The sequence below is a fragment of the Numenius arquata genome, chromosome 9 (genome assembly GCF_964106895.1).
Source record: "Numenius arquata chromosome 9, bNumArq3.hap1.1, whole genome shotgun sequence".
NCBI classification, from domain to species: Eukaryota; Metazoa; Chordata; class Aves; order Charadriiformes; family Scolopacidae; genus Numenius; species Numenius arquata.
The window spans coordinates 16,992,808-17,016,038 of record NC_133584.1 but is presented as its reverse complement, the minus strand read 5'-3'; the positions used below and the strand labels follow the sequence as shown (position 1 = coordinate 17,016,038).

Sequence of the window (23,231 nt, the reverse complement as noted above, 5' to 3'; positions counted from 1 at the left end):
ATATGCAAAGTAGATACTTTTTATATGTAAATACTGAATGGAAGAGAAAACAGATGTTTGTTTCTGTCGTAGCTCTTGAGCTTCAACAAATCTGAGTCCTTCAGGCATAAATATTTCTATCTTTTTATTAAAAATAACAATCCTGGTGCTGACTCAACAAGGAGACGGAATGAATAGCTGTTTCTTTTCCTCTTTTTTTTTTCTTTTTTTGTCCTGTTGTTCTTTAAATTGCTAGAAACAGCTTCTGATGCACTAACCTATTAATTAGGTTGGAGTAAAGCAAGTTAAGTATTTTCCATTTCATTAAAATGGGAACGTTTACATAGGAAAAGAAAAGGAAACATTACATAGAGGTTTAAACATGTCTGACATTGGATTTGTTATTGTCCTGTACAGAACAGTGGTGTCTAGAGCCTTATCTGTGCCTGGCATTGTAAAACTAAGCAGTGTGAGACAGCCCTGTGTTGCACAGTGTACAGCATAACTACAGCGGGATCTGAATGCTGAACAACAGCACAAATGCAGGTGCGATGTTCCCAAACTCATAAACCAGGTCAGAACCAGAAAGAAAATCCCAGTCTCCTAAATGCAATTATATGCCATGCGTATTAGACTATACTTAGTCGCTAGATGTGTTCACCAACAACAGTACTTGGTCAATATAGAAAACCACCAGCAGTACAATAGTTAAGGGACTGCACAGTTCTAGAAATAAAAAAATTCAAAGCATTTACGCATGATAGGTACAGCTGAAAGGCTACAGCACAAACTTCCCTACGCTCTCTCCTCCTTAATGAGCTTGACTTGACCTCAAAGAATCAGTCTCCTGGGACAGAAGTAATTTAGCCTTCATGCAGCTCTGAACTTACTGGAGTTGAGAAACTGCCAGTTCTGACTGATTGTGTGTGTTGGAGTTGTGATGCGTTTATTATAGAATGCGCTAAGACAACAGCAAACATTTCACTCAGGACTAAAAGGACTGTAATAGCAAATATGAAAAAGGGGAGGCAATGGGGCCAATAGGAACCAGAGTTTCTGGCTGTAATATTGTTTCAGGAGCAGTGACATAACTACTAACCAATCATATTGACAACAGGAGTCCACAGGCACCGAAAAAAATTTGGATTTACAGAGTTCCAAAGAATTTGTGGTATGCTAAAGTTTCTCTCCATGTATAATTTTTAACCCTTATAGTTACAGAGGTAGCTAGCTGTTCTGCCTTGTTTATTCTGCAGACATTAGATCATTACAATATGGCAAATATGAAGATACTCACATGAAGTCTTAACAGGAGTATTACATTTAAAGCCAGAAAAAGTCAGCAATTAATATCTAATGAAATCACACTTCTGTCTTAGCTTTTTCACATATGAAAAAGAAAAAAGGCTTTCATGCCACATGAATGTCATAGAGCTACAGCTGATGCTTTTCTTTGGTCTGGTCTCTACTTTCATTTAAAACACAGGGTCAGCTGCCATTACCGTTTTTCTCATGAAATAGTATCTCACTACTGGAAATTAGTGTGGGTAGCGCAATCTTACCTATTGATTTAAAGTCCCTCAGGAAAAGGACCAGATCACTCTTTGCATTCTATGGGAGAGTTTTTTAATACATTAAAATAGCAATGAATTTTTCGTAATATTTTGAACATTAGCAATTTTATTAAGTGTGCACTAAGTAGACTCAATTCAGTCAGTTCTCAAATTGAGGCTAATTATTTCATATCCAGACATAGGCTTGGGAGCCTAACATCAGGCATCTAGCATTGAAAATCATGGTCTGCTATAATTAACTCTGATATACTTGACGTGAACTAGCATGCTATTTTTAAATTGCAAATGTTGAAAAAACAAAGCATAACAAATTATATGAGACAGTCAAGACAACTGAAATTAAGCACAGATATACACTTCAAGTTTATATCCCTGGCTTCCTCAAAAGACCTGCTAGATGCAGTGCTATTGCCTCTAGAATTCACAGACTTAAAACTTATATAAACTGATATGAAGGCCTCTAAGAAGTACTTTATTCTTAATATTTGTATAAAAATCTTTCCTCTTTTAATCTTCTCAGTTTTCCATTTCTGTGAGAAGATTTAATGGATGGTAGAAAAATACCTTCTCAGTATTTTTTCTTGCTGTCAACTTTGTCTCTCCTGCTACCTTGTTTTACTTCTTGCAGTCTCCCCTTTCTGTCCTTCTGTCCCACTTTCCTGGTTGCTCTCTATTCTTTGTTCATTTCTTCTTGGCTCTTCTAAATATTGTATGCATGTATTTCTGCCTTTCTATTTTTGCATCTTTTTATTCTATACATTAAACATTTAGGATGACTTCTCTTGCATAAAAACAAATGCAATGACTATTTAATTGGATCTATATTGCAGTGCAGTTTTGTCTACTCTATGTATTTAGATAGGCTTTAGTAATGTCTTAGATTCAAATGCCCTAGATAGGAAGGAATTAAAAATCCTGAAGTTCCTCTGTGGTGTTCTTTTTCCTTTGGGTCTTTTTTTGGGGGTGTGTGTGGGGTTTTTTTGTTCATTCTTAAATAATGGCTGGATCAAAACCTGGATTCAGAGTTTGTTCAAAGTTGATATATTTGAAATCTGGAAGCCAAGCTTGTTACTTCAGCCAGACTCTAGCAATTAGGTCTAAGCAATGCTAGGAACTGCGCATTAGTCTACAGAAGTACCCTTTACAGTTGATGGTATTTAAATCCCCGTGTGCTATCAAGTGCATCATTTTTTTAGCAACAGTCAGAATGCATTTGGTAATAAGAGGAGGAATTTGTCACTGAATACAAAGCAGTCAATAACATCTTTTCTTATGTGGTTTGAAATGAAAATGGATGGAAAGATAAATCCCAAATTGTGGGGGAACCGGTAGTAAGAAATACAAAACCAATCCATAGGAATACTGAGTTGTAAATCACTATTCAGCCATTGCAAACGTTTAATTCCCTCACTTCAAGTCACCACAAAGTCAACACTGTAGGATAAAATCTCTGCTTTCTACACTGAAGCCACAGAAAAATGTATAGACTCATGTCTTCATGAGGATGTAGGCAGGCAGAGCAGAACTTTTGGTGTCTAAACTTAAAAGTGTGATTCTCAGCTCTCCGTCAATTTAGGTGCCAGGAAATCTGTAAATAGAGATATTTCTCTGGAATCTGAATTCTAATTACTGAATTTCTATTTCTGGGCCTATGTAGACTTTCTGTATTTGCGGAATTGGAACCTGGTTCATGCAAGTTGAATCTTGCTTGCAGTCCCACCTGCTGTGCACCTACCATATACTCACATCTGCACCCCAGATGAAGCAGCCTGGACTGCTTTTATTTGAAAAATGTCCTGACCACATGTGGTTGATTCCATCCCCTTTTTATTTAATGACTGATCAATTTGAGCGTCCTATTGATTCCATCCCCTTTTTATTTAATGACTGATCAATTTGAGCGTCCTACAAAGAACTGGAAAGCCTGGTTTTGGCAGTCACCTCAAACTGAGGTGATTCCACATCACGTCTCTTGGAAGTGCCATAAATACTGGCCTGAGAATGATATGGATGGTGTCACTACCCACTGTCCTGCTGGTGTTGTCCTGTTGCACCAAACATCTTTCAACTTCAAGCACCAATGAAGCCCCAAGAAGCAGTTGTTTATATTTGTATTGTTTAATGCAGCTAATGATTTAATGAACAAAACATCAGGCTTGGGAAAGTTTACAAGGGAAATGTCTCCTAATGTGAGGAACAATCTTCCTTGATCAAAGTGTTTGATGGTGAATGTGTACCTGATGGAACATGATGCTACAGAGCTGTCATATATGAGCCAGAATTCACCATGTCTCCTCTACTTCCTTTTCTAGATCAGTGGGGGAACAAAGGCAATTCAAGAGTGAAAAGTCTGGCATCTCTTTCCCTTTCTGGCCTCGTATTATAAAATGGGGATAATACTTCCTCCACCCCATTACTCATCTGTGGTGTGTATTTAGCTTGTAAGTGCACATCCTTCATTATGTTTGTACAATATTTATCTTAGCAGAGCTATGATTTTGTTTAGAGCCCTAAGAGCTTCTGTAAAACAATATTGGGTTCTTTGCTTGTCAAAGGTTTCACTGGAAGGACTCACCTTCTCAGTGCAATTGCCTCAGCCTTCCACTGGCTGTCTCATTTTAACTAAAACAGTCTTTAAGACGCAGCTTATATCTCAAAAACTGCACATACTGGGAGGGTTTTTTGAGTAAGTGATTTATAACCCAATTTTCAAAGACAGCCATTAAACAGCATTTGCAACAGGAGTCTTGAATATTTTTGCATGAATAAATCTGAAGCTTCTAGCTATCCATCATCAGCATATTGCATTCAGTACAGAATTATTAACTGTAAAGACTAGAAACATGAGCAAAATCCAAAAAAGATTGTTTCACAATCTCTAATAAATCATTACAATTGAAATTAAAAAACCTTCAGGATAAATAATGATTGCTCAGGCCATTATTCTTGTCCATGTGGCAGTAAGTGTGATGTGTATTCCTAACAAACTGACACCTAAAATCTGCTTTTGGTTCTAGATTGCTACATTTCTGCTACATATTGCTATTGCTGTGGACTGATGCTGTCAAAAACATCATCTCTTTTATAGTACAGTATTTTGATTGACATAAACTCCATGGAGAGTTATGGCATGAGTATAGATCTTCAAAGTTCAGCTCTAGCTGATTTTGTTAATAAACTAAAATACTTTAAGGCGGGAATAATGACGTGTATCACAGCAGAAAGAAAAAATCAGTTTAATTTCTTGCTGAGAAGGATTAAAATAAATTATCAGGTAAACGATGCTTCCTAAATGGTTATGACAGCTGTTTGTCATGTGGCAAGAGCTTTCTATCTTACGTACACAACATACTGAAATATAATAAAAAGTATGATTTTAAACCTGTAGAATCATATGAGGAAGAGATAAATGTTGCCATAGTTTGACTTTTGAACTTGTAATTTCATGAAACTGGTAAGATAATTTTTTGGGAAATACTACTGCAAAATATTAGTGCTATGGTCAAGGTCTATGGAGCATTTTTTGTGGACATATGGAGAACTACTTTGTTGCAGAGTTGGCAATTAAATTAATATGTTAACTGTATAAATGCCTTCCAAATAAAGAAGGGCTGCGATGCATTACGATAATGTGTAAATGCAAACAGAAGATAAGGCTGAGGAAGGAACTATAGTGCTCTTACAAGAGATCCGCCAGTTATTGTCTCTAGATATCATCCTAAGTATCAAAAAGATTGTGAAATGGTGGGCAATGTCACTGCATAAAATTTTACCAACCACTTCCCTACAGCTGTGCAGCTGTGTGAAATAAAATGGTAAATTTAAAAATAGATAATGGCTTACATTTACATTTACATCATGCACTTATGCGGATAGTAACTAGAATGATGAACGGGATCTTTAGCTTTCTGGTATCTGATTCTCTATTCTGTTAATCCTATTTTATCTTGATACCAGGAGGGAGGGGCTATAATATTGAAGTAAGGTAGATCGGTGTGGCAGAACGCAGTATCAGGTGTCTTACACTCCTGACAGCATGGCACTTCAGCTCAGGAGTTCTGCGAAGCAGTGGTTTACAACCCTATAATGCTTCTGGCACACACAGTAGCTTCTGAATGTCATTGTGCTCTGTGAATATACCTGTGGTGAGGAACTGGGCCTCTTGCTTAATAATATGAACCAAAGTCAACTAAAATGAGTATCATCAAAATTCTCTGGAATTTTTAGAAATCCTCATTTGTAGGAGTATCAGTGTATGTGAATAGAATTGGAATAAAATCAGGGTGAAGGTTGGCAGCAACCAAAATAATGTGTACTTCTGTGTGGCAAGTGTAAGAACTGGGACTTGTTTTCAGATTTAAGGAAATAGCATTGTAGTAGATTCTCAGTCTAGAATAAGATGTATTTGTTGTATTGTTGATTACATTATGACACACAGGCTTGCTACACCAAAGTTTACCGAATCTAGCTGGATGGGAAATGCAGATGGTGTATTTGTGTCCGTAATTGCATGAATTACGTTGAATTCCATGTCAAACTGGAAAAACAGCAGCTACTGACTCTGCCAAACCCACTCTGCATGCTTGCCTTGCCCTAATGGCACACTACCCGTCACTAACTAAGCAGATCTAACTCACAGCACAGTGCTGCAAGTCAGTTCAGGGCTTTTTCACATTCGGCAGTGGGCTGCATGTGATTCCCATTTTAAAGCTTGATTCTGAAAAATGTAGTGCAAGGCCATTTTACACTTGTGTCTGTGTATCTATGTGTGCGCAGTCTTTAGGGATCCAAACTCACAGTTGCTTCCTGCCTCTGATACTAACTGAATGCGTGAGAAATTTGGTTTCTGTGCTTTCTCTAGAGCGGTTTTCTTGGACTTGACAAAAGTTGCCCAATTAAATGTCTTCAATGTGTGGCCCATAGACAGCTAGTGAAACCCAGGGCCCCTTGGCAGCAATGTTAATCAGCCACTCAGGACATCAGCTGATCAGCACTATTTTGCTTCTTCTCTGTACTGATGTCTCTGCTGTGAAACCCCCCCTCACTTTTTTCCCCTTTATTTTTGTTTCCCCTTCATTTTTGTTTTTTCTATTTGTATGTGCTTATAGTCCTATGCTGTTCCTGTACCTTTCATTGCACTCTGGCACGTGATCCAGCTGTCACCTTCTACTTTGCTGTTTACAGCTCTACTTTGCTGAGAAGCAATTCACGTGCATGTCTTATTTTTCTACTCCTGCCTTAGGGGGAAGAAAAACCTTTCATAAAATGGTATTTTTAGCAGTCCAAATTTACATTAATAAACTTTCTGTCTTAAAGTATGTGTAAAACTCCATCACTCTTCCTCCTTTTTTATATCCTTACCTGGAAAACGTGTATCTTGGATGTAATTGTTTTTCTAGGAACGGGGCAATGTTCAGATCCCTCTGGCAGTTTGGCAGAGCTTTGTTGTGTCCCCCATTCCTCAGTAAGGACTGCACTGTACACCGTGTGCTTGCGTGTCAGTTGTTCCCCTCCCCCAAAAGAGCAGTTTTTCTCCATCCTTCCTTTTTCTAAAATGTCCCCCGTGGTTTTTGTGCAGACTCTGAATTGCAGTGTGAGGGGAGTTTTCCAGAAGGCGCCCAGCATGGGCCTAACTGCTCCCGTTCCAGCCAATGTCACTGGTGTCACTGACTTCAAAAGGAGCAAAGTTACACCAGCACAGTGTGTTTCCAAAGAGCCTTTCCTTAATATTTTTGCCATCTCTCAGCATTCCTCAGCTATACAGGAATGTGATGGTCATTTTCATTTTCCATTTACTGTAGTTCTGGCATCACTCATCTGATGTATGTTTCACTAACAGATTGGCTGGTCAATGGCACTTGCTGGTATCGCTCTCATTTGCTATTTTCTCAGTGAAAGAAACAGATAGTTTAATGCAGTTTATATTTTATGTAAAAACTGAGATCAATAGAACAAGGTGAGCATTTTACTGCCTGCTTTTTGAGCATTCTATAAACTCCCTCTTATTCTGAAGAGCAAAGAGAAAATCCAGAACAGTGTCATAAGGCTACATGGCAATAGTCAGTTAATAGTCACTTCTCAGTTACACTCTTTACTTATTGAATAGGTATGTGATTGCTTGTAGGCAGACGTAGATTTATGGGAAAAAGATGGGAAAGCTTGAAAGGACTGTAATCCTCCTAATTTTTTATTTTTAATCGCAGCTACAGAAAAAACTCAAACCCCAAATCCTCAGCAAATCTAAAATTCAGAGTAACTCCATTGCTACCAGCAGCTTTCTAAAATGAAACTCTCATGCTAACAGTAGAATCTTTAATATTAAAATGTTACAAAATTATTAAAAGTTGGGTTTGTTCTAAATTGCAAAAGAATCTTTTCAGACTCAATTGAGATGCAACCATGTACGGAGAAAAATGTGGTTACAAGGTCACATCACTTGGGAATACTACACTGCGATTAGAGACACTGAAAACTAATAACATGAAAAATAATGTAACTTGAATAATTTTCTAAAGCTGCAAGAGAAGTTTAAACACGAGGAATGTGTATGATAGTAGCTGGGATATACAGCACAATTATTAGTTTCTCAGTAAGACTACATTTTGCTATTTAGTTTTCACCTGAGTTTTATGTCTCAGTTGAGAGAGATCATCAAGGGATCCTTGATATCATATTATAGCACTGGTGCAGCATTGACTTAGGAGAAAGGATGAAGTTTGGTACCTCTTTTGGTAGTAACGAGGTGATTTTTTTGAGTGCTAACCCAGAAAATCAGAAGAAAGTTGAGTTTTTGAAATATCGTTGGATCACAGCACAGAGTGGCAGGCTGTCATGAGGTGACTGTGCTGCCTCCCATCCACACTGTAACTATTTTGGAAGGGTATGTTTTGATTTCCCTTACTTTAAGCTGAATGATCTTGTATTTTGAGTAGCATCTATTGGGACTGGTATCAGCCTACGTGTCTTTAAGGACAAGTGATGGCAGGTGCTTTTTTGGTTTAACTTAATGTTGCAAAATGAAGAGGTATAGCCCCACAAATGCATCATCCTTCCAATAAGAGGCAGTACACAAAACATAATACTGATCAGCCTCCACAGGCTTTAAGAAATTCAGTATTATTACCATACCTCTTCCCATGCTGTCAAGAAGGCTATAGATCAAATACTCTGTACAGAATTCTGAAACTATATTAATAAAAAAAAAGCCCTGGAACATTATAAAAATGCATTTTCACTTAATGCAAAAAGACAGAAACACTACTGCATTACAAAAAGTACCATGTTTGCACATAGCGAATGTCCTAATTGCTACTTTTATGAACTCTAAGGAGATGAATACAGCTTTCAAAAAAAAGAAAAAAAGAAAAGAAAAAAGTCAGGAATTAGGCCATTTTGTTGGCATCTTACTTAGACTACTAATGAGCTTTGCCAGCCAGGAAAAATGAGAACTGATTTTACAAAAGATCTGTATGAGGAAAAGAAACTGTGCTGAGATGTATTTTGACAATTTCCTACAGATGAGGTTAGTTAATTCTTGGCTTAGAAATAACAGTTCCCTCCAGTGAATTATGTCAATGATTTTTAGAGCAGTAAAATGTTTGTTCTCTGAATCACTTTAGGTGTCTCTCCCTTTATTTTCCTTGAACATAAACAGCACAGCTTTGGAAAGAAGCCCAGGCCATTGTAGATGCATTATATTATTGCTAATGTGATTAACACAAAGTAAAACATTAAATGCTCCTGAGGCATTAGTCTAAATAATGAGATGACCAACTCTAAGTTCCCTGGGCTCACAGCATGGGGAAAAACATATCATGCACCTCATCTTTTGCATCAACATTTGAAATTTATCACATAAAAGCTGGTTCTGGGAGCAGCTCTGTGTATAGCTATGGCAAGTGAGGAGTGATGCTGGTCAAGCTAATTGTGTGCTACAATCAAAACACACTGAGTAAATGCCACTGGCTTTGCTGCTGAGAACTGGTGACAAGGTACCTTGCATTAAAGCTGCCACCGATATTTCCATTTAGGCTGCTCTTTTCACATGGTGTGAGAATCAGCTGCATTGCTTAAGTTCATATTTAATTCATGATTTCAAATATGTTCACTTAAGTTCTGTCTGAAATGCTCAGAATGGCAGGAAATTATAGTAAGGACTTCTATGGACTGATTGAGCCAAAGCTGCATAAAACATATATATGGTATATTGCAAAGATATGCTGTACAATTGTTTTATCAAAGGGTGAATCAACATGGAATTTTTGGATTTTAAAATGGTCTTAACCATGCAGCACAATGGCCTTCAGAGCTGATGTCACTACGTTCATACACAGATACACTGCAGTTGGTAATCTGAGTAAGCACTGGAGGGATTTTTTCACGTTTCCTCGTCTAGAAGTAAATATCGTAGGACAGAGGGTGCTCAGCTGTAATTTAGTCATATAAATATAGAAAGAACTCTGCTATGAAATTAAATAGTGCTTTAATTTTATCTTTATTTTAGTTATCAGTTTTCAGATCAGATGCATACTCATTAAATTTTGCCACCTCTGGGCATTCACCTTCTTTTTTACATTTGACATTACAAATCAAGCTTTATAAAGGAAGAACCTGGGGAAAAGTCTCGAATCAAGTAAAATGCTATGTACTACAATGGAAGAGTTTTGTCTAAATTTTCATTATCTGATGTGTGCAGTGTCAACCATTATTAGCCTTTCAGTTTTAATGGCAGAGAAACACCTCTGCACATTCATGTTGAAACGCTCTTTAAAGCCACTTTAAATACAGCAGGATATACAGAAGTGTCATTTGTGAAGACAATGTTCTAAAATACTGCTAAATGGAAAATTTAGCTTTTCATTTCTTTTACAACACTTTGCTTCTCAACAACAAAGAATAAAAAAATGACTCAAGAAGTCAGCAATTTTATTTAATTTTGTTATTCTACCATTAAAAAACCCAAACCTACTAAGATTACATACACTCCTGATATAGTAAATATCAATTACAGCATAATAGTATTTTTGTCAGAGAGCGGCTCTATGGGAGTGCTGGAAAAGTATGCTTCCCTTCATCATCATGAGTGTTTATCTCATTCCGTGTTGTTTTTAATTCATGTTTCATTCCACTATAATCTTGGTCTCATAATTGCACTTTTTAGTTTAGACAGTGTAGATTTCAGTTAATTTTAAATTTTCTTTTGCAATATAATCCTTCCTTCAGAAACTTGGCCATCTTTGCCAGTTTCAGGCAATGCATTTAGATCTCACATGGCTGTTTCAAATAATATTTAGGCTTTCATATAAAAAGTTATTGTCTCCAAAATAGATACTGATCTGTAGTCACACTGCTTACAATGCTAGACAATGCAAAACCCATTATTGCTATAAATGTGCATGTGTGAATGCTCACAGAGTGACTGTCTATTACAGGGGTTCCAGAAGGAAAAAATACTTTCCAGTGCAGCTGGTAAATTTGGAGCAGATGCCTTCCATGATAGTATAAGTTCTGCAAGTCACACAGAGATCATCGAGCAGTGTATAGCTCTGATAGTATGTTATTCAGCTGGGGGGGCTTTTGTGTTTTGGTTTTTTTTTTTTTTTTTTTTTTTTTTTCCTTTTTGGTTTGCAGGAGGTTTTACTTGTACAACAACAGCAACAAAGATAGATATTTTTACCTTAGTTGCTGTGTTTATCCAGGACTACAGGAACTGTCCTTATTTCACAGTATGTAAAGTCCCTTTTCTAGGGTTCAGAAAGCACACTAGATATAAACGTTAGGCTTGTTTTTTCACTCTTGAATTTAGTAGTCTCGCATTTTTAAATATGCATGACTTGGTAATAACTTGATTCATCTGGAGAGAATAAGAGCTTAAGTGGAATGTAAATGATCCAGAAGCTCAGATCTGGTGCCCTAACATAGGTGAAATTCAACTTATATACATACATTTGTATTATGTCATGTCGTATTCAGAAGAATTTAGGAAATATCAGGCACTTATTTTGCATTTGCAAATACTTATTCTGGGGAAGTGAAGGCTTCAAATGTCAACAGTTGCTTTTTCCTCTTGGGTCAGCAACTCAGCTGTGGCTACAAACCTCTTGATTCTTCTAATTCCATTCATCTCAAATCTAAAATTTTCTAATTTTCTTTTTTTTTTTTTTGTAATTCTTGTCTGGTTTGCCAGGGGCTCACTCCTAAACATGTGCTGTTTTGAGATTTTTATGCTGCCTGCACCAGTCCTCGTAAGCCTTTTATGAGCACCCAAGAGGAGGGTTAGTCACCCCCTTGTTGAATAGCATTTATTAACTGTGACACTGTAGTTAAGGTTGATAAAACACTTTCATTTTAATTAATTAAAGCTTTTATCTTTTTACAAGAGCATTTGGAGACACTCTTCAAAGCTTCTAGGTTTTTTTAAATTATTTTTTTCTTCTCCTTATAACCATATACAGCTTGAGCATAAAGCCTGAAGCACCCAGCTGAAGTTGGCTGCCATTTAAAATGAATGGAGTGGAAAAGGAATGCTGGGAGGAGGAGATAGGGAGCCTGCTATAAAGATTCAGTTTTATTTCTGCCTGGGTTGCTTAGCAGTGTGTTGGGAGGTGTTTGCTGCATTATGGTTAAGAAAGGGACTCCATTCCCACTACGGTTTTGCCTTCCTGTAAAAATAAGAATAAACTACTGTATGTAGCAACTATGAGCTAACATCTGAATTCAAGCAGTGCTGACAATGAAAGCAGTAGCTTGCATGAGATAATGAAGAGGCAAAGTGAGAAAGAAGAGTGAGAAATTGCCTCAACTGGGGATCCCAAAGCATATTATACTTCTGCCTACAGGCCAAGAAAATAAATGAATGTTATGTCAACGTGCACCAGCTGAGGATCTGTCCCCATTCATCCATTGCCACTTGGCTTCCCTAGGGTTCTAAGTAATTCTCTGTGGCCAGTGACTTCAGGCACAGGTGATAGTTCTGTTGGTGTATTCATAAATATGTGATGCTTTGACATTGGCTCCAGGTTCCTGCCTTACCAAACAGAGCAAGAAAACTTAATAGCTGAAAGACAAGTCTAATGCTTCAAACTTCACATGCCCTGCACCCTAATGAATCAGTAAATACCGCGAGAAGAGTACTTCTTAAATCTAAAGCATTTGCCTTGTGTGTGAGGTATAACATTGGGATCCACAGAGCGTATATATACAAGAGTTGAGTTGTAAACCACAAAAGTGGTTTTAATTTTTGAAGAGCCCTATAAAATATAACTTTACAACTTTTCCTCTTGTTGAGAAAGAACACTTATTGACAAAATCATCAATAAATTAGGCTTTTTAAAAAAGATTTTGTGTAGTGTTTTGTTAGAAAGATTGCTGACAGTCTCTTTAGCTTGGTACAATTCACTGTGATAGAAAATATCCCAGGGAGCCAGCTGTCTAAAAGACAAAACTGGGAAGGCAAGAGACACCGTGAAACTCAGAAAAGATTAATTAATTTTACATTTAAATGTATCACTGCTCCTTTCTGGGGTGTGCATCTTCTTTCTCTTATGTAAGTGTAGTGCAAGTTGAAGTATATGTAATAAATTGGATTGAAAGCTGTGACATTTACTTAATCTAAATTGGAAAACTTGTCACTTGTTTATAATTCAGATTTTCAATGTAAGTGATAGCAAAATGGCTCTCAGCCATTATGACTCGAATTGCAAAGTGATAGGGCAATACAAAGAAATGCTCTGACAGAGAATCCAATACAATGTTTCTTTTTCTAGTATTGTATTGAGTATAAATAAGAAAGGATCTAGGCTGCAGGCTGTCTTTTGGAATTAAGTTGGGCAAATGGATGATTTTATTACTTATCTATATGAAACATTGCAGTAGTATTTCTGAAGATGTGATAGAAGGAAATAATGCTACCTTTTTCGTCAGTGAACTATGACACGGCAATTGAACCACATTTGGCAACTCATTTTATGGGCTAATTTTATTAAGAAGTTTTCTTAATAGTTTCAGAAACAGTGAAATGTAAAACTATGCTCAAGCATCAGTTTCAAAAGGAACTGAGGAGCCAAAGTGGCACCCATTTAAAATGGGAGCAAGTCACACAAAGCTCGAGATCTTCAGATTAACAGAACAGTCAGAACAATGGGATACAGTGTAGTCCCCCTGATTTCAGGAGAAAAAAAAAAAGATCTTTGATCTTTTTTAAAAGCTTGATCTTGAGTAAGTTCAAATATACATATATGTAAGGGTCACTGGGTCAGAAAGCATGTGAGCATTCTGTAGACTACTGAATAGGGTACTGGATTCTGATCTTTATTACACAGAAAATTACTGTATTTTAGTTGATGACTCATTTTACCTAAAACAGAGACACTTACTTGGAACCTCCCTAGTGAACACATTAACCACTAGTCTACAGAGTATTTTTATCTTGTTTTCTGTTTCAGTTACAGTTATTTTCTTCCTTCTCTGTTTTCCTCATCTCATGGATACATATGCAAACATGTGCAGAACTGGTGAGATTTGGGCTAGAATTCCTCTAGAAAGGTGGAAGAAATATGTGTGAATCAAACAAAGCGGAGGAAGCAAACCATCAGGTCCATACCACTAGTTGATGGGGTGCAGCAGGGAAGAGGGAGAACTGAGCCTCTTCTCCGTCTAAAATGAAAACAGAGGCTGCCGCAGCAGGAATCCCTTTGGGTGGAGATTAGAAAATGTCAGGGACTGATCAAGGCTCAGGAGATTCACACAGGATAGCCGAACCTACTCTGTGATTCCTGACCGGGCGTAATGCACATGGGTAAGGGAGTAGCAAAGGCAGCTGGGAATTTCAGGGTCACAGTGGATCGTGCCTTCTCTACTTGTAAGATTAGTTCAGCAAAGCAGGGGGGTTTAGGATTGCTGTTTTGGATATTTTACATAAACAATACTTTATATATAAACTTTTATATAAACAGCTGTTCTATTTACCTATTTACATAGAAAATACCATGGATTTATAAAAAACAATTTTATGTACAATTTCAAGATTCCTTTATATATTATTTTTCATTACGTAACAAAATGGTGTATCTCCTTGTAGAAGTAAAAAATGCAGAAACTGATAATATGTTTTTAAGTGTATTGAAATCAATTACTTCTCGCTGAGATAAGAGTTACTTTTCTCATTTAAATCTCATAGATGTACTGACTAGCAAATCACTGTTGGGCTGTTGCTGCACTGATAATTCACTATGAAAAGCCTGTATTATAGTGTAGTTAGGTGTTTACTAAATGCTAAAAGCCCATACTGCTATACAGAGCCCATGTTATTTAGTATCTACTTTAATTAACTTTTCACATTTAGCTAATTCTGGAACAATTCGATAGGTTTGTTATCAAGGGTGCCAGGGCTTTCCTTCCACTCTATATTTTAAAAAAAGAACAGAAAGTTTAAAATTTCCAGAGGAATGTTTCATAAGAGTTTAAATTTTCAGGAAAGTTGAAGTCATACAGTTCTCTTCTGTCACTAAGTTCCTCTGCAAACCCCAGTACACCAATGCATGCTTTGATTTGTTTAGATTTACACGAAGATTTATATCATAGCTTATATAGGTATAAGACCATTAAGGCCTAATTCTCTTCCCTGTCAGCACTGTTTTTCTTGTTGAAAGGCAAAGATATGTTTTGGGTTTTTTTCTACGCTTCATGTATAGTTTAAAAATGGAATTAAATGTTCTTGTGCTATGTGAAATATTTGATAGTAGAAAGGAAAACCACAGGAAAGCTTAAAAAAAAAAAACTGAGAAAGATTGAGAAAATTTGTTTTTTCCAGACTGGAATGATGTTTTAAGTCAAAATGAAATGAAAACTTTCATACCTTCAAAATGAAACATTCATTTCATATTTTCTTTCTGAAGAAATTCCAATATTCTTTGTCAAGCACAATGGGAGAAGAATGAACATACATCCTTTGGAAATTAAGCAAACTAACAAATGTGAAGAACATACTAATTTCATACCCTTCTATTTTTTGGACCAGCTGACAGTATTACACAGTTCTTAAAATGTGAAAGTTCAGTGAGCTTCCAGAGCAATTATTTTGCAAAAAGCAACAGTAGGTGATCAATAATACAGAGAGTTAAGAGGTGTCTTGATCAATACCTACAAAGCAGGCATACAAGATTCATCTCAGTAAATGTGATTGTTATTTTTTCTAGAGCCAGGATTTTGTACTGCGTATTTATATCAAACTTTTAAAGGCTCAAATTACTTTTCTCTACCTTTCATTTACCCTCAAACAACACAGTTTTGGCACATGCTTGAAGTCAACTGGGTGTATGCTTGCACCAATTAAATTTTGGAGGACTACTTAGATATAGGGGTCCAAATTAATTTGGCGCATTTTGGTAGAAAGTACTAAATCATCAGTTTTGTTCTAAAGTCCCAGGTAATAATTAAGAAGTTCCCTACCAGTATTTCCAGAGAGGTTTGTTTGATTCCGTATTTGTAGTTTTAACAACTTCATTATGTTGACTGCTGCATAGCAGCTACCTTTTGTATGACAGGGAGATACATTTTAATGGAAGAAAAAAATGATTGCATGAAATAGAAGAAAAATTTTTTTGCATACTCAGATGTATCAAAGCAACAGTATTTTAAATGATAATAAAAGAAATATTTTAATTGACACAAATTCTGCTGGAAGCTATAGATTTATTTACAATTTTCTGGAAATAGCTATAAAATATTCTGGGGTTTTGGCATGCAGAAAATCCATCCTATCACTTATTACTAGTAAACTGAAAGGCATGAATCTTTCTTATTGCTGTGTAATTTTCTCTCTCTCCTGTACCAAATATTGTAGCAATAAAAGCGTACTTTCATTTCTTCCTTCCTCTTCTGTTTTCAGTAGCCATGTAGAGCTACAAATACAAGGTATGTGAGGTGGGATTTAACTGTCTGCCATGTTAGGAGACTGTGCGCAAAATTAGACCCCTCTGGCCAATAAAGACCAACAGAGTTGACAGCAGGAGTCAGGTACGTGTCATGCACAAGTCACAACTGCAATCCAAAGTCTCCCATTCAACAGCTTCCCAGGACTGCCTTTCACAACTGGAGTCAGAAAGCACAAGTCCTCTGTATCTTGGTCTTTTTATTTTGTTATCAAGGGCTATTGCAGCACAAACGTTTATAAACCTTGTTTAGTATCATTCAGGCAAAATGCTACGGTGAATAACTCCGAGAGATCAAATGCACACCTTATCTTAGCAGAAAAGTACCTTGCAAATAAATGACAGGCATTTCACCAGATCACTGCGATTCATTACCTGGACAATTTCTCATTTTCAGATAGAAATGAAAGGAAATTATCCAATTTCTTTTTTTATAATAACATCCAACGCATTTAATGTCCAATTTCATACCGCTTCTTGATTTATAGCATTTACCAGGCTAATCGTGCCCTAGCTGATATTATAAAGCAGCTATTGTATTAACCCTTTCAGCATGGGTGTGCCCCAAAAAGAGTTTTCTTCGCTCACAGATAATTTTATGTGTGATGCTGAATACCTCAGGCTTTGAAGTAGATTGCATTTCCCCATATGTTTTTGGTCAGGAACACCAGATAATTCCCTATTTCTTGTAGATACTACTACACACTCTGGGTATACATACCTGCAAAGACCACCAGGCAAAGGGAAAGTATCACATCTAGCAATATTTTTGAATAAAAAAATATTTAATAAACCAATGTTTTAGTGTATGCTACTACAGCAGATCAAAGGGAATTAAGTGAAAAAACAGAATCTGCTCTCTGTGACCCATGTCCCAAGTAATCAATAGATTACTGTGCAAATTACTCAAAAGCTTAACTACAATGACCTCTAATGTGCTTGACCAAACTTGAAATTGCTGATAGTTATTTATAGTGGCTAAATGTCTTATAGCTGAAGCTAAAATTCTGCCTCTTCCTCTCTCTTCCTGGATCGCTTGTTACCCATCTACTGAAGGACAGAGAGTGACTGACAGCCATGCAGTTTCCTACCCAAGTCAACCCTAAAATACTGTTTTTCTGTCATACCTGGGGCACTGCATGGGAGCAAGGATGGGGCTCATCAGCAAAGCTATGTGTCTTGAAGATAACACTCCTTTGATAACCGTGGGACAGTGCCTTCTCTGAATTGTTGTTTCAGACTGTCTGTCAACTCATACAAACTCTCCTTGTTAGTTTTATTTGAATAATTTTCAAGGTGTTCTTTGCTATTGTGAAACTTACATTTTAAATAGGAATGCAGATTTTGTGACCTAAGAGTCTGCACATAAATCAGTAATATCCTAATGCTGAGGAGAGCCTAGGGAGTCAGCAACATGGTTTCTCATGTATATGCAATTAGTGTTTGTTAGTGCAGGAACATTCAAACTATCATCAGTGTAAAAGATGCCAGGCAAAATGCTGTCATTTAGATGTTCACAGGTGCAGATAGTTGGCCAACTAAGGACAGTAGTAATTTTAAAATAACTGCAGCATTAATGGGTAGACTTGTTACATTAAATTACAGGTGTTTCTGGATTTCAGAGGGTTTCTTTTAGGATTTAAAAGACTTTACAGGCAAAGACAGTGTGATCTCTGTTGAAGGTGTGTCTGGGTTAAAAGGAACTCGGTGAGCTGAAGTGGCTTGGCTGAAATTCTGCTCTCATCAGGATTGTTTATTGCAGCATGATTTAAAATACTTACTGTACTCTGGCTAAAGGGGAATATGACCCTAGAAACAAAGAAAGAGCTTTGTTTATTGGAGCTATTTCTGTTACTGAGAGGGAATACCAGTTAGACTGATTATGAGTACTCTAAAACCAAAACAAAATAATAAACAGTAAAAAGTACACAGAGATATAACAGTACATGAAAACATACTGCCTTTAATTGAGCTGTTCATCTCTATGTTGTGGTCACTCGCAAATTACAGTTGAAGGTACTTAGGCTGACATTCTGTTTTCAATAGTAAATCAACAGATCCTTCACCTTCACTAAATTGTTTTCCAGGACTCCAGAGGAAATATGACCCAAAGGAATATGGTTATAGAAGAGAGAATGTGCCAAGGCCAGGAGAAAACATTTTATTAAACCTCCTTTTCTAAACTGACCTTCTTTCCTCTTGACAAATGGAAAAGAAAATGTGTTCAAAGGAATACAAGCAAAACAATTAAGAAGGTTCATAATAATTTATAAGTATTGAATTACAAATCATCTGAAGATATGAACACATGCTCTTGGCTGTTGAATTCAGAGTATCTCAAGGACTAGCTATGTTTCAGGAGGGATAATCCTTGTGCACCTATGTGAGGCTGAAAACGGAAAGCTAAGATGCATTTACTGAGTAAACTTTCCACGTAGTTTGGGAATAAATGAGGGGCGGTAGAGATCAAACTCCTATATGAATCTAGTTCATAACTAGAATGTAAGGAGAGGTACTGTCTTATGCTCTTCTTTATGAGCAGAACAGAATTCAGCAATGAAGTACAATATTCTGATGAGCCTCTTCCTAACCAGGCAACAGGATCATGCCTCCTTGCCTCAGCTAACTGTAGCCTCTTTGCCTGGATCAGCTGCCGGGACTCCGTTCTTTCCGGTGCCATAGTTGTGTCTCACCCCAGTAGGATTAGAGAAGGCATTGCACCACCTAGATTTACTTGAAACTGTCTAAATCAAGCTTTTGAAAGTGACTCGGGAGCTTCAGCTCCATTGAATTTCAATGTACTTGACTTTTCTAAGCCACTTTTGACTACAGGACTTCACAATATGGTGTAGAATGTGTGTTTAAGGCTTACTATTATTTGTTTTAAGGTTTGGGAATTTACAAGAAATAGTTACTTTATCCCTCTGAAAGTTTTAACGCAGAAGAGTCTCAAGATTCTCACTACTTGTATTTACAGTAAGAGATTGTGTCTCAGGAGCTGGCTCAGTCGCCTGTTGGGAAACAATATAAAGGGCCCAGTACAGTTTGCTGATAAAGCTCTGGGGCAGGAGCTTGTCAAGCATATGCAAATGCTTTCTGGTCGGCTGAAGGCAGAGACTTATGTGACCTCTGCCCAAGTTTGCTGTGTTTGACCATCTTCCTAAAGCTCCAAATACCAGTAACCGGTGCTACCTGCTGTTTACCCGTGCAGCAGACTATTGCAGGTTGTGTCCATCCTCAGTATCTGAAAAGTTCCCCATTATCAGGTAAAGATGCAGAACCCCAATGTGGATAGTCATGGAAGGTTAAGTTAAAGGTGAAAATAAGCTGTTTCTGGTAATGGCTTAATCACTCAGTTCGGTGTTGAGTAATACACAATTCTAGCCTTGTGCCCACAGGGCAGCAGATGCTGCAAATAGAGGCTGATATGAAAATCATGAGTTTTAACATTGCTTATTTCTTATTTCCATAGCCTTTAAGCCAGTTTGTTATTGTCCAAGGACTTCTGTTTGGTATACGTTGTGGGATTAAGCATGGGGTAACACAGGAGTGCAGTTATATCACCACCTCTCCCATAGATCCCATTCATACAGGTTTCTACAAATGTGGTCTTGAAGAAGTTGATTTTCTGTTATAACTGATTTGACAAAGGAGAGTGAATGAAGATGGTACAGATGGTACAACCATACGAGGGCAAATCAGAACTTAATTCTGGCAGAGCTCAGAAATAGGTAGATTTTTAATAAGAAAGATTCATATGTCACTATAAAAAAAAGAAAGTAAGTATCAATTTTTCTGTATAACTGGAAAAATTTAGTAATGTAGGCAGCCCCATCCTCCTTGTCTAAACCAGTCTGTTCATCCTTTCATCTAAAGTGCATCCTTCTTTGTTCTTAGGTTGTGGAAAAGGAAGGTTTCTGCTCAGCACTTCCTGTTCTGAAGCCCTGAGGCTCGGTCATATTTTTACCACCATTTCAGCCCTTGAGATTTCTTACCACAACTGTTGCCTTTCTAGATAAGGCAGAACTCTTTCCAAAGCCCACAATATTGTTTGGTTTTTGGTTTTTGTTTTTTCTTTTTTAATTTGAAGGGCCTCTTCTGAGAATTTGAAAGAACAACTTTGGTAGCTTAAAGTACAGACCAAATCTGATCAAAACTTCCCACTTGGCAGTGATGAGTGCTACCACTGTGGCATTGTGAACTGTCTTTCTGCAGCATCTCTTTGAACACAGCTGAACACAGGGAATACTACTATAGAGTCTGGGAATAATGAAATGGATATTTTTGTTACTGAAATAGTAGTGCTATAATACAGGCCAAGGTCATGTTGTTACTCCAGTTGCTCTATAATAGAGTTTTGTCTTTCAGTAGTCTATAACCAGTTGATAAAGGGCTGGGATAAACACAGATTCTTAGTCTACCAACCAACTATTTTTTTGTAGACAGCCACGGTCGCAGGCAGTCAAGCCACAGCATTTAGCCCTGCTGCCCACCTGCATTCCTAATGCGATATTCTGTAAACAAACACACTACCTTAGCCTTAGATATTGGAGCAATGGATTAAAGTGTTGGAACTGAACTGAAGGAACCAAAATCTTGAATTCTTGAAAGAATAGCTTATCCATGAAACATTTTCATTGTAAAGGGATATATTAGCATTCTCTGTGACATTGAATTCTGCCGGCTCATGACTTTTGGGTGCTGATGTCTGCTGAAAACTCATTTCCTATTGTATTCAGTGCATTTGCAACATGGCAATAGGTGGGAGTTGAGGAGTTAGCAGTGTTTTTGATCTCTGACTTTTACACCATAACACTGAATAATGTTATAATTTTATGTTTCAGATGCGATACAATCAAATAGTTGGTGTTATTTCAAAAGCATTAACAGCTAAGCCAGATTCTAAAAATGTTTTGGATACAGCCCTGTAATGTTTTTTTCCTTTTTCATTTAGAAAATAGTGCTGTAGCCATATCACAAGGAAACCCCCACAAAAGAATCTGGTCTGTTTATGTCTTATGGTGGAACTTCTAAAAGTGGAAGAACAAAAACTCTAAATTAAGCTTTAAAGTTTCTTTAAAAAATTTACTTTGCCAAAATAGCAATGTATTATATGAGTTGGTAAGAATTCCTCCAATTAGGTCTTTCTGCAACTTTTAATCTGAGTTCTTATATTCTGTCAGTGTTATTCAGTGCAGATTTACCGTCAAAATAGATACAAGTAAACCCCTAGAAGAAATGTATATTTGGGTTGGTTGAATGATTCAGTTTATGAAAAATGAAGGACTCTTGAGACGACTCTTTTGACTTTGGTGGCTTCATATCAGTGACAGACATATATCTATGTGTAATCTGTAAATGATTTTTCCTTTCTTTCATGGCTGTAGATCTGGATGGGGGGTTACTGCAGGCTTGATCGTTGCAAACGGCAGATTTTTTTTTTCATGCTGATAACAATATTGCTCCCATTTTACCTGCACTTTACTCCTAGTCACTCAGCATCATGTCCCATACGAAACAGAAGAGTCTCCACAGCGATGATATCCCCTTTGCTATGTACTTATTTCAAACAGGTCTGAGGAATCTTAATTTATAGGATGTGAATGCTCTCCTCTTATTCTTGTTATGTGCATTACATTGTTTTTTCAGTTATATTTTTTACACTTGATACATTTCTATGTTTTGTGTTCTCAGAGACCACTGACTATATTAAAGTATGATGTATTTATGTCAGTGTAGTGTGAATGAATGACCAGATGCTGTTCACCATCAGAGACCTTTCGGCTCCATTGATGCAAAGAAAGTTTTGGAAGTGTATAACCCTGACAATTTTAGGTTTAGTTTTGCCTAGATGGGCAAAGAGAAATAGCTGTCAATAGTTATAAAGCTGGAATCTGAACAGTGAAAAGAATAAGCAGAGCTCTGGGAAACCTCTGGAAATGAATCCAAACGTTTGGGTCAATTAGAACTTAGGGAAGGCAATAGTCAAATATTAGAACAATAGTTTGTTTTGATTAATTTCATTTCCTGGGTTGGTGCTTTCTCATAGAAGAGTACAATGAGGAGATGTTCCTGCTGAGAATGTGAGCTTGGTCATCTCCAAAAAATGTGGTATGCCAGGCCTCTGGCATGAATATGTAGAGGAAGTTAGAAGGTTTGGAACTGAAGTTTTAGGTGAACTACAGATGTCATGTTTTCAAGGGCAGCCAGGCATGCAGACATAGCCAGTTTCTAAAATATGTACCAAAAGCAATGGCCAGATAGGCACAGTTTCAAAAGTTACTGCTCAATGCTGCTTAGTATTTATTTAGAATATAGAATAAAAATCTCCTTATTCCCTGAAGAACTGTTGCAAAGAGATTCATAAAAAGTCTGGAAATCCCTAGACAAACATTTAGACAGGAGGTGATGATAAACAAACGGGACCTAATACCTAGCACAATGCCTTTATAGGACATGTTTTATTAACAGTTTTGTATTTTTGCTCTGCCTCTCAGGAGAATCCTTTATCCCCAAACCTCTCATTGCAGATTTACTGTAAAACGTAGCTCTCTATTTTTAATCGGAGTATGGGGAACGAAGGGAGAGATATATCCAAAAGCATTAGCAAGTAATACTCAACATTCTCTGAAGGCGCATTTATTGAATACTTCAATTTGACCATAAACTCATGCTTAAATGGCTATCTTTGTTTTGCTGTTGATGTATAGCGATATTATTCTCATACACTGATGCAGGTTTATTCATT

The 23,231-nt window shown here is 37.0% G+C and overlaps 1 protein-coding gene across 1 annotated transcript in view; it reads right to left on the bottom strand.

The window, feature by feature from the left end:
- SLC9A9 (solute carrier family 9 member A9) overlaps positions 1 to 23,231 on the bottom strand; it is a 212,752-nt gene that overhangs the window by 63,942 nt on the left and 125,579 nt on the right. The window lies entirely within an intron of this gene.